The 10,981-nt window shown below is 45.8% G+C and overlaps 1 non-coding gene across 1 annotated transcript; it reads right to left on the bottom strand.

Annotated features, from left to right (window-relative positions):
- Positions 1-10,054: 10,054 nt before the first annotated feature.
- Positions 10,055-10,241, bottom strand: LOC141135968 (U2 spliceosomal RNA). Its single transcript, XR_012243656.1, has one exon. It is a non-coding gene; the product is annotated as a U2 spliceosomal RNA (small nuclear RNA).
- Positions 10,242-10,981: the final 740 nt, after the last annotated feature.

Raw genomic sequence — 10,981 nt, 5'->3', positions numbered from 1 at the left:
ATGCTTCTTCTAGCACTACATAGAGGTGGAGTAAACGGAAAATATATAAAATCTTATCACCTAGGCCTACAATGTTGTCCTGAAATAAGGTCTATTTTGGTCTAGCCTTTTCTATAAGAATAGCTGTATATGTTCTGCTACATGGGACTCTTCATGGTTACCCACATTGATGTAGTTTCTCATATCTGCTTAGAGACTTTTTATGGGTCCACGGTTGGACCTCTTCATTATTCCTACAGTATATATTATCTTTTATCTATTATCTGTTATCACTGTTTATACACTGCCTTTGCTGACAGTTCTATTTTGTACTTGACTTTGTCTACCTACAATGTTCTATTACTAGTTGAAATCTTAATAAAAAGGTTGAAACAGAAAATCTTATCATCTAAATGCTTCACTTGCAATAAAAGTTAGGACTTGTTCCCTTCACATCCATTGATATGCAAAGATCAACACAGTTCAGCACAAGGTGTCAGGAAAAAGCATGCCAGCAGGCAGGACGGGCCCTCAAGGCGAATTTGTGTGCGCAGTCATAGGCTAACATACAGTCTTACCTATCCTCTTAGAAAAGATGCACGTGCAAAATCGCATGCTCATACATGTGTATCATGTCACTGTCACTAATGTTGGTGCCAAGCAGGCTATTTAAACTGAGCCAGTGCTCAGGTTCAGTGCTGTCTCATCTATAGCATCTCCCATGTGATCTGTGACCCGTTACCTGTATCTGATACCAGTTACCGACCCAGCTTGTCCTGACCTTCCTGTTAAACTCTGCCTGCACTGACTTTGGCATGCTTCCTGACCTCTGCTTCTGCCTGCTCCTGTTGTCACTGTACAGCTGATCTGATACCAACTCAGGCCTGCATGCTGACCACGCTCATGTCTATGTACTTTTACCTGATCCAATTACCAGCCTCCAACATGGCATGTTTGACCCCGCTGTTTCTCTACCTGCTGCCTCGCAATCTGCTCCAGGGCCCTACCTGCTACCAGCCTTTACCTGCTCATCGCCTGCTTACTGACCAGCCAGCACCTGTTTGTCTCCTTCCTACTACCAGCTAGTGCCTGTTCACCACCTACCTACTGCCAGCCAATACATGTTCTTCACCTGCCAGCAAGTACCTGTTTTTCACCTGCCTGCTGACAGCCAGTATCTGCTCTTCGCCTGCCTGCTGCCAGCCATTACCTGCTTATCACCTGCCTGCTGACAGCCAGTACCTGCTCTTCACCTGCCTGCTGCCAGTCAGTACCTGCTCTTCACCTGCCTGCTGCCAGCCATTACCTGCTCTTTACCTGCCTGCTGCCAGACAGTACCTGCTCTTCACCTGCTTGCTGCCAGCCAGTACCTGCTCCTCACCTGCCTGCTGTCAGCCAGTACCTGCTCTTCACCTGCCTGCTACCAGCCAGTATCTGCTCTTTACCTGCCTGCTGCCAGCCAGTACCTGCTCTTCACCTGCCTGCTGTCAGCCAGAACCTGCTCTTCCCCTGTCTGCTACCAGCCAGTACCTGCTCTTCACCTGCCTGCTGCCAGCCAGTACCTGCTCTTCACCTGCCTGCTGCCAGCCAGTACCTGCTCTTCACCTGCCTGCTGTCAGCCAGAACCTGCTCTTCCCCTGTCTGCTACCAGCCAGTACCTGCTCTTCACCTGCCTGCTGCCAGCCAGTACCTGCTCTTCACCTGCCTGCTGCCAGCCAGTACCTGCTCTTCACCTGCCTGCTGCCAGCCAGTACCTGCTCTTCACCTGCCTGCTGCCGGCCAGTACCTGCTCTTCACCTACCTGCTACCAGCCAGTACCTGCTCTTCACCTACCTGCTGCCAGCCAGTACCTGCTCTTCCCCTGTCTGCTGCCAGCCAGTACTTGCTCTTCCCCTGTCTGCTGCCAGCCAGTACCTGCTCTTCACCTGCCTGCTGCCAACCAGTACCTGCTCTTCCCCTGCCTGCTGCCAGTCAGTACCTGCTCTTCCCCAGCCTGCTGCCAGTCAGTACCTGCTCTTCCCCTGCCTGCTGCCAGCCAGTACCTGCTCTTCAGCTGCCTGCTGCCAGCCAGTACCTGCTCTTCACCTGTTGTTTTCTATATGTCCTGTTCACACCGGATGAACAAAATAAAAAAATAAAATTATACAGCGCACTTGTAACAAAATGTAAAAACATAAACATAGACAAAACTCTATCATTGATAAAACATTGAAACAAAGTCTCTTTTGTGTTTGTAAACTATTCTATATGATCATCACCTGTTGTGCTGTTTAATCACTTGCCAACCGCAATATGTATATATAGATATGTTGCGGTTTGCAAGTGGTTTACCGGGATTATGACTGAAGCCATAACCCTGGCATAGTTTTTTGCAGCCTGCGGCCGGGTTTCTCATAAAACTTGTCTGTCTGGTCTGGTCAAAGCGGCAGGAGGGGAAACGTCTCCCGTCGCTTTGGAAACTGCTCCAGCAGCTCATGAGCCGCACAGATCGGTTTCAAGCAGAGAAAGGGGATGTCCGGTTGATCCCATAGTTAACACTCTTTGATCACCTCTGTGGCCTTGGAAGATTGGAGCAACGTTGTGACGTCACTTCCGGTTCAGGCTGGAAGTCATTTTTATTTCTTTTTAAAAGCAAAAGACCAACATTTTTTTTTTATCTTTTTCTTTTACAGGTAAAGAAGAGACTTCGACCATATAGAGGACCTGTCATCCTTATTTCTATTTCAAGGGATATTTACATTCCTTGTAATAGAAATAAAAGTGATCCAAAAAAAAATAATTAAAGGGACAATGTAAAAAAAAATATTTAAAAGTAAAATAAATAAGAAAAGAAACATTTTTCAAAGCGCCCCATCCCTCCGTGCTTGCACACAGAAGCAAACACATATGTAAATTGTGCACGCATATGTAAACAGTATTTGCATCACACATGTGAGGTATAACGTTAGCATGAGAGCAATAATTCTAGCACTAGACCGCCTCTGTAACTCTAAACAGGTAACCTGTAAAGACGTTTAAAAAATTTTAATTACCGTAGTTTGTCGCTATTTTACAAGCATGTGCAATTTTAAAGCATGAAATATTAGATATCTATTTACTCTATGTAACATCCTCATCAAAAAATGTTTTTTTTGTTCATTAAAGTGTATTTTTTCCCAAAAAATTGCGTTTGCAAAACCACTGCGCAAATACATAACAAATTGCATTGACATAAAAAATTGCAACAATCGCTATTTTATTTCCTAGAGTCTCTGCTAAAAAAAATATGTGTATTATTTGGGGGTTATACTTAAATTTTCTACCAAAAAATACTCATTTAAACTTGTAAACAAAATGTGCCAGAAAAAGCATGTTTGGCAAGTGTTTGTAACCTTGAAAAAAATAAAAGGATCCTGTTCCTTTAAAGCATGCATAACAGGACAGTGCCCCCTGTAAACCGACTACGTTTATCATGGCTGCTGAGCCCTGACACCATGGTCAGTTTACATGCCTCCTTCATCCACTGCTCTCCTCTGTCCTCCTCTCCCTCCCCTCCCTCCCTTCCCGTCAGCTCTGATCTGCTCCCCTCCCCTGCTGCTGCTATCATAACAGTGTCATGTTTACTTGTTAGGTAACAATATGTGCCCTACTGTATGTCCTTTATAAAAAAAAACAGATTTCTAACCTATTACAGCGCCTCCCGGCGTTCACGTGACTGCCCGTCTCTCTCCTCTGCTCCTTACCTGCTCCCGGCTATGTCAGCAGGAGTTCTCAGCCCTCCCGCTGTAGCTGTCAGACTGGGAGAGGAGAAAGGCAGCCGGTCACATGAGCGCCAGGAGGCCCTGTGAATTAAGTTGGAAATCTGCTTTTTTTAATAGAGTACATACAGCGGGGTACATAGTGTTACCTAACAGAGTGGATTGTAGGGATATGACAAGTGGCTTTACAACCACTTTAAGTAAAGATATTACTGCCAGGCTCTCATTAAAAACAATGGTTCCACCAGAAAACTCACCAGAACTAAATGACCTCTTATATTACAAGAAGATCAGAAACTGCATGGATGAGCATATACTCTCCAAACTCCAAAATGTGTTATCACTACAGTTTACAGGGATAAAATTCACAGCATCAGATAAACCTGGACTTATATTATCTCCTCCTCTCAGTAGACGTTAAATAAAAAATAAAACACAGCAAAGTGTAAAACTATAAAAAATGTACTAAAAAACATAAAAGACAAAAAGCTACTCACATGGAGCAGTGCTTATGAATGCACTGATTAACAAACAGGCAATATTTACAATCAAGGAAGAAATTAGGGCAACAACACAAGGGAATATAGAAAACTTCAATAAAATATGGCAACCGTGGATTATTTTTAAATATTCTGATTCTTTTACAACTTTCACACAGAGATAAACTTTCTATACATATAAAAACGAATTACCGGTATTTTTCTTCTTTTTATTTTATTTTTCTTTCCTTCTCTCTACTCTTCATCTCTAGTACTATACATATAACTGAGGACACCTCTCAGGGGTCCACAAATTTACTCTCCTTTCTAGAATAAATAACAGATTTTTATTATACAAAGCTAGAGTATTTCCACATAAATCATTATTGTAACAATAGGCTGCTTACAAAACCACCCTGGTGGTCTTACAAGTTAATACTCTACCATTGAAGTCAATTATTCATTGTCATATGAAACCTATGTACAAATGTTAATATGATTGTACTAATGTTATCTTTAAGCACTAATAAAAGCTTATTGTTTAAAAAAAAAAAATTACAATCAATACAGGGAAGAAAAAAAGGTGTGTTATGTAACTCTATTTACTGACATGTTTCATCACAAGGACTTTGTCAAAGGAGAAGACTACATTTGCACAGATATCTTATATATTAAAAGGTATTAACCCTTCACCCCCAAATAACTAAAATTGCAATTACTAGATACGGGGCTGTCGCCTCAAGGACTAACATATTAAAACATCCTAGCTCAATAATAAAATAGCACGATGAACTGATACTGACACTATCAGCACTATCAACCAAAAAATGGTGATATCCTTAGAGCTTAAGTAATAATCAGAAAGTAACAATGACGTAAATCAATAGAACTAGATATATTGTGCTGTCATCTCCAAAACATTAATATTCTCCAAAGGGTTCTCCAAATTATGACCTGCAGGCCACATCCACCCGCCAGGCCATTTTTTCACAGCAAGGAGCACATTCGAATGCACGTGCTTCTCCTATAGAGGCTCTCATAAATTTATAAGAGTTAGGACTGCAGATAATAATGGAGTGCCTTGGAGCTGCTCTGCAGCTTACGCATGTAGTTGCAACTAAACCCCTTTTTAACACAAACTGTTAGACAAGAGATTTTGGTTGGTTGCAGACTGGCTGGCGAGTTGAGCTGGGAATTTTCTTTGGTTTTGTTTTGCTCTCTGTTAACCAGTATCATTCCTTCGTGATGTCATTCAATATACAGTGCTTGTGTAATACCAGCGGGGCGGGAGTTGGGAGTTGCAGCAGGTCTGCACAGCCAGCAGAATCACCGTCTGAGATGCCCTGTACAGTGGTAAAGTACACATGCAAGGGGTAACTGTGAGATGGTTAAAAATTTGTGGGGGGGTGGGTTTAATGGCTCAAATTGGGACACAAAACATGCAGGGGGGCTGATGGCTCAGATGGAGACATAAACATGTCGGGGGGCGCTGATGGCTCTGATGGGGACATAAATATGGGGGGGAGGGCTAATGGCTCTGATATGGACACAAAAATGTGTGTGTGTGTGTGTGTGGGGGGGGGGGGGTGATAGCTCTGATGGGGACCCAAAAATGCAGGGGGGGGGGGTTATGGCTCTGATGGGGACACAAACGTGTGTGTGGGGGGGGGGGGGCTGATGGGTCCTGATGGGCACACAAACATGTAGAGGGGTGCTGAAGGCTCTGATGGTGATGCAAAAATGTGTGTGAGTCATGGGAGGCAGAGGACTGTAGAGGAGCCTAGAGACATGAGAGTGCAGGGGTCACAGGAGGCAGAGAGTGTAGAGGAGCCTAGAGACATGAGAGTGCAGGGGTCACGGGAGGCAGAGAGTGTAGAGGAGCCCAGAGACATGAGAGCGCAGGGGGTGAAGGGAGGCAGAGGAGTGTAGAGGAGCCTAGAGACATGAGAGCGCAGGGGGTGAAGGGAGGCAGAGGAGTGTAGAGGAGCCTAGAGACATGAGAGTGCAGGGGTCACAGGAGGCAGAGAGTGTAGAGGAGCCTAGAGACATGAGAGTGCAGGGGTCACGGGAGGCAGAGAGTGTAGAGGAGCCTAGAGACATGAGAGCGCAGGGGGTGAAGGGAGGCAGAGGAGTGTAGAGGAGCCTAGAGACATGAGAGCGCAGGGGGTGAAGGGAGGCAGAGGAGTGTAGAGGAGCCTAGAGACATGAGAGCGCAGGGGGTGAAGGGAGGCAGAGGAGTGTAGAGGAGCCTAGAGACATGATAGCGCAGGAGGTGAAGGGAGGCAGAGGACTGTAGAGGAGCCTAGAGACATGAGAGTGCAGGGGTCACAGGAGGCAGAGAGTGTAGAGGAGCCTAGAGACATGAGAGTGCAGGGGTCACGGGAGGCAGAGAGTGTAGAGGAGCCTAGAGACATGAGAGCGCAGGGGGTGAAGGGAGGCAGAGGAGTGTAGAGGAGCCTAGAGACATGAGAGCGCAGGGGGTGAAGGGAGGCAGAGGAGTGTAGAGGAGCCTAGAGACATGAGAGCGCAGGGGGTGAAGGGAGGCAGAGGAGTGTAGAGGAGCCTAGAGACATGATAGCGCAGGGGGTGAAGGGAGGCAGAGGAGTGTAGAGGAGCCTAGAGACATGAGAGCGCAGGGAGTGAAGGGAGGCAGAGGAGTGTAGAGGAGCCTAGAGACATGAGTGCGCAGGGGGTGAAGGGAGGCAGAGGAGTGTAGAGGAGCTTAGAGACATGAGAGCGCAGGGGGTGAAGGGAGGCAGAGGAGTGTAGAGGAGCCTAGAGACATGAGTGCGCAGGGGGTGAAGGGAGGCAGAGGAGTGTAGAGGAGCTTAGAGACATGAGAGCGCAGGGGGTGAAGGGAGGCAGAGGAGTGTAGAGGAGCCTAGAGACATGGGATTTCAGGGGTCACAGGAAGCTAATGAGTGCAGAGGTCAGGTGAAGCACAGAAGTACAAAGGTCGCTGGAAGCACATGGTACATAGGAGCAGACACTGAAGGCACTGGGGCCTCGGCTTAGGCAAGTAGCGCAACACCTATCCCTTTAAGATGGCACTCGAGAGCTGTTTGGCACACAGAGGTCATTGAAAGCAGAGAAGTCACTGGAGACACAGGAGTGAGCAGGGGTCACAAGGTCATAGAGTCACAGGAGCCCTAGGGTCACTGAAGACACTTGAGTCACAGAATCACTGGAGGCACAGAAGTGCATGAGATACTAAAGGCACAGGGGTGCAGAGGTCCCTAGAGACATGGTAGTGCAGGGGTCACCGGAGGCAAAGGGGTGTAAGGGGGCTGGAGGCACAGGAAGCATCAGAGGTCACTGGAAGCATGGGGTACATAGGAGCAGACACTGAAGGCATGGGGTGGAGGTTGGCTTAGGCAAGCACCGTGAAGCTTAGCCCTTTCAGTTGGCACTCAACAAGAGCAGTTAGGCTCTGTGGAACTGGGAAGCATAGGTAGCTGCATGCCGGAGAAAAGGCCCCACAAAAAGTTTGGGCTGGATTTGAGCTTTAAATTAAAGGTTTATATCAGGTTTTTGATGTATTAACTATTCACATTTCTAAGAAACAACACCCACCATACAACGAAAGTGGAAGCCTCCTTCAACCTACAGTGTTGAGTTCACTGGGGCAAAGACTAAATCAATGGTCAGCTGAGTTCGGAGGAGTCGCTATAGATTAGTAAGTTGTATATAATGTATATGACATTGCACTTTTCTTACGATATACTGTATATTCCTGATATTATCTACAGGCTGTAAAATGTCAGTTCTACACATCTAATCAGGCTCAGAGTTTCCATAAACCTATGGAAAAAAAAGGTTCTGAGGAAACTCCCAGTAGCGTATTTACCATAACTATGGGGCCTGTTGTTTCCTGTGCATTTGTGTACACATGGTAAACGCCTTCTGTTTTCCTATGTGGTGTTTACTCTGACTTAACCCTTTAAAGAGTGTTTAAACTGCATTGGAAGCATAAAAAATTATCAAGTAGGTTCTTCTAAACAATTAATAAATGCTAAAATGTGTCCATCAGGATAGGAAGTGAGGGGAAATCTCCCCAATAGGTAGACATGCCCAGCTATTACTGTTCACCTCCACCATCACAATAGAAAGCTCTTTCTCTGAGTCAAACCCCCTGACATGCTCTTTCTCTCCGATGCAGTAGCTCTGAGCCCAGTGTTTGTGATCTCACTTCTGTGATGAAGGAGGTGAGCAGTAACAGCTGGGAGCCTCTTGGCAACGTCCTAGCAACAAGGCAGGATGAGGAGATGCAGGTTTCAAATGGCCTACACCTATAGCAAGGGCACAGTTTGTCTTTGTCTACAGACTCTCCTTAACTACATAGGCAGTTTTTTTGGTAAAAGTGAACAATGCCTTTAACCTTGTGTACCCCCAAACCACGCTGGATACATTACATCAGTTCCTCAGACTTTCTAAACAAAGGGTCACTTCAGTGAGCTTCTCCAACGCCAAGTCCTTGTTCTCTTTGTTTACTTCCTGCTTTGGGTCCTTCTACTGAATGTCCATGTTACTGCCTGCATGAGGTTGACAATTCCCTTTGATTATCTATGTACAAATCCAAGCACTGTCCATACAAAACATGCAATTCATATACCAACTATTATAAATAATTATAAACATATACAAATATGATATTTCATATAGTCCAAACGTGAATAAAACAAGTCCTGGAAACAAAGTGTTTTCTTAAAAAGTGCAAAAAGTGTTCCAATTCTTCTGTGTGCAGTTAATAAAGTGGCATGCTCCAGTCTTATGTATATACTGTATCTAATAAATTCCCTTTGGTTGTCTAACGGAGGCTATGGTATGTATGTGAGCCGCTCGGGCTGCTAGGAAGTTTAGTCCTTGTTGTTGTTCTGATGTGCGACTCCCAGGATCTTCAGCTCTTGTCTAGCGGAGGGGTCCTCTCAGGATCCAGGATAGGACTGGTGTTGGCCCAAGGGAAGTGAAGGGGATCACTTGTTTTGAATACATACGCAGCACTGGACTAGCATTTCCTGCAGGCAGAAACAGGGAATGCGGGTACCGCTCAGTGCAGTACTTGGCGCTTGCCACTGCAGGCCTTCTGCCTTCCCAGCCCTTGACTAGACAAGGTTGCGTGGTCAAATCAGGAGGCACTGGGCCCCTTGGAACCATCCAAACTAGAGAAATACTCCCAACCCAATTTGGTTTCTTTTCCAAAGGGAACATCCCCCGGGGCCCCCCAACCTACCAGTAGGGATACTATACAGCCAGCCATCCCAGCACAAAGGCCAGAATGATGGCAGAGCACCCCTACTGGACACTGATAAGAACAGATACTACACTTGATCTTAGCCAGAAGGCTCCTTGAGGGTCACTTTTGTGATGTGTTGGCTTCCTTTTTGAATTTTGCATTGCTGTCTGTGACCACCCTGTACTTTCTTAGGAGATACTCACTTTCAGTTAGTCAATGTGACCATTATCAACAAGACAGGAAGAGCTGTCTTCAGAAGAAGAGGTGAGGGGAAATCTTTCAATGAGGACCACTGTTTCGGAGATAACTCTCTAAGGGGGAAATTCCCCTCAATTTGTAGAGCGCGGGTATATATGTATTAAATTCCTTTTGGTTGTCTAGCAGAGGGGTCATCTCAAGATACAGAATAGGATTGGTGTTGGCCCAAGGGAAGTGAAGGGGATTGCTGGTTTTGAATACATATGCAGCATTGGACTAGTGTTTCCTGCAGGCAGAAACAGGTAATGCGGGTACCGCTCGGTGCAGTACTTGGTGCTTGCCACTGCAGGCCTTCTGCCTTCCCAGCCCCTGACCAGACAAGGTAGTACGGTCAAATTAGGAGGCCCTTGGAACCATCCACACTAGGGAAATGCTCCCAACCCAATTTGGTTTATTTTCCATAGGGAACATCCCTCAGGGCCCCCAACCTACCGGTAGGGATACTATACAACCAGCCATCCCAGCTGAAAGGCCAGAATGATGGAAGAGCACCCCTACTGGACACTGATAAGAACAGATACTACACTTGATCTTAGCCAAAAGACAAAGAAGGATCTTTGAGGGTCAGTTTTGTGATCTGTTGGCTTCTCTTTTGAATTTTGCATTGCTGTCTGTTGACCACCCTGTACCTTCTGGGGAGATACTCCATTTCAGTTAGTAAATGTGACCGTTATCAACGAGACAGGAAGAGATGGGAAATCTGGAATTTTACAGCTGTCTTCAGAACAAGAGGTGAGGGGAAATCTTTCAATGAGGACCACTGTTTTGGAGACAACTCTCTAAGGGGGAAATTCCCCTCAATTTGTAGAGATTTCTTTTCGCTTCCATTTGCATTCCCTGGGCAGGAAGTGCTAGGAAATCACCAAAATTGGAACGCTGATAGCAGAAAGCAGAAAAAAAAGCTAGAAAGGGGGGAGTAACCTGTCCCTGCTACATCCAAAATGGGAAAACAAAAAGTACTGGGTTGACATACTTGGAATGTGTCAGCTTTCATCTGAAGTCTGCCCTGCAAACTGCCTGACCACATGCACACTAATCAGGCAATTAACAGGGCAGCCCTTTCAGATGAAAGCTGATCCCCTAACTCAAGGAGTAGTACAGTACACATGATGAGAAAATCAGATGAAAACTACCGATTTCAAAGCGATTGTACGATAATCGAATCATTAGTACAGTGCCTCCTCATGAGCGCCCATCAGTGCAGCCTATCATTGCCGCCCATAAGTGCTGCATATCAGTGCCTCCTCATGAGCTCTCATCAGTGCAGCCTATCAGCGCCCATCAGTGAAGGAGAA

The sequence above is a fragment of the Aquarana catesbeiana genome, linkage group LG03 (genome assembly GCF_042186555.1).
Source record: "Aquarana catesbeiana isolate 2022-GZ linkage group LG03, ASM4218655v1, whole genome shotgun sequence".
NCBI lineage: Eukaryota > Metazoa > Chordata > Amphibia > Anura > Ranidae > Aquarana > Aquarana catesbeiana.
Note: the sequence above shows the minus strand (reverse complement) of the source record. Positions and strands in the feature narration are given on the sequence as shown.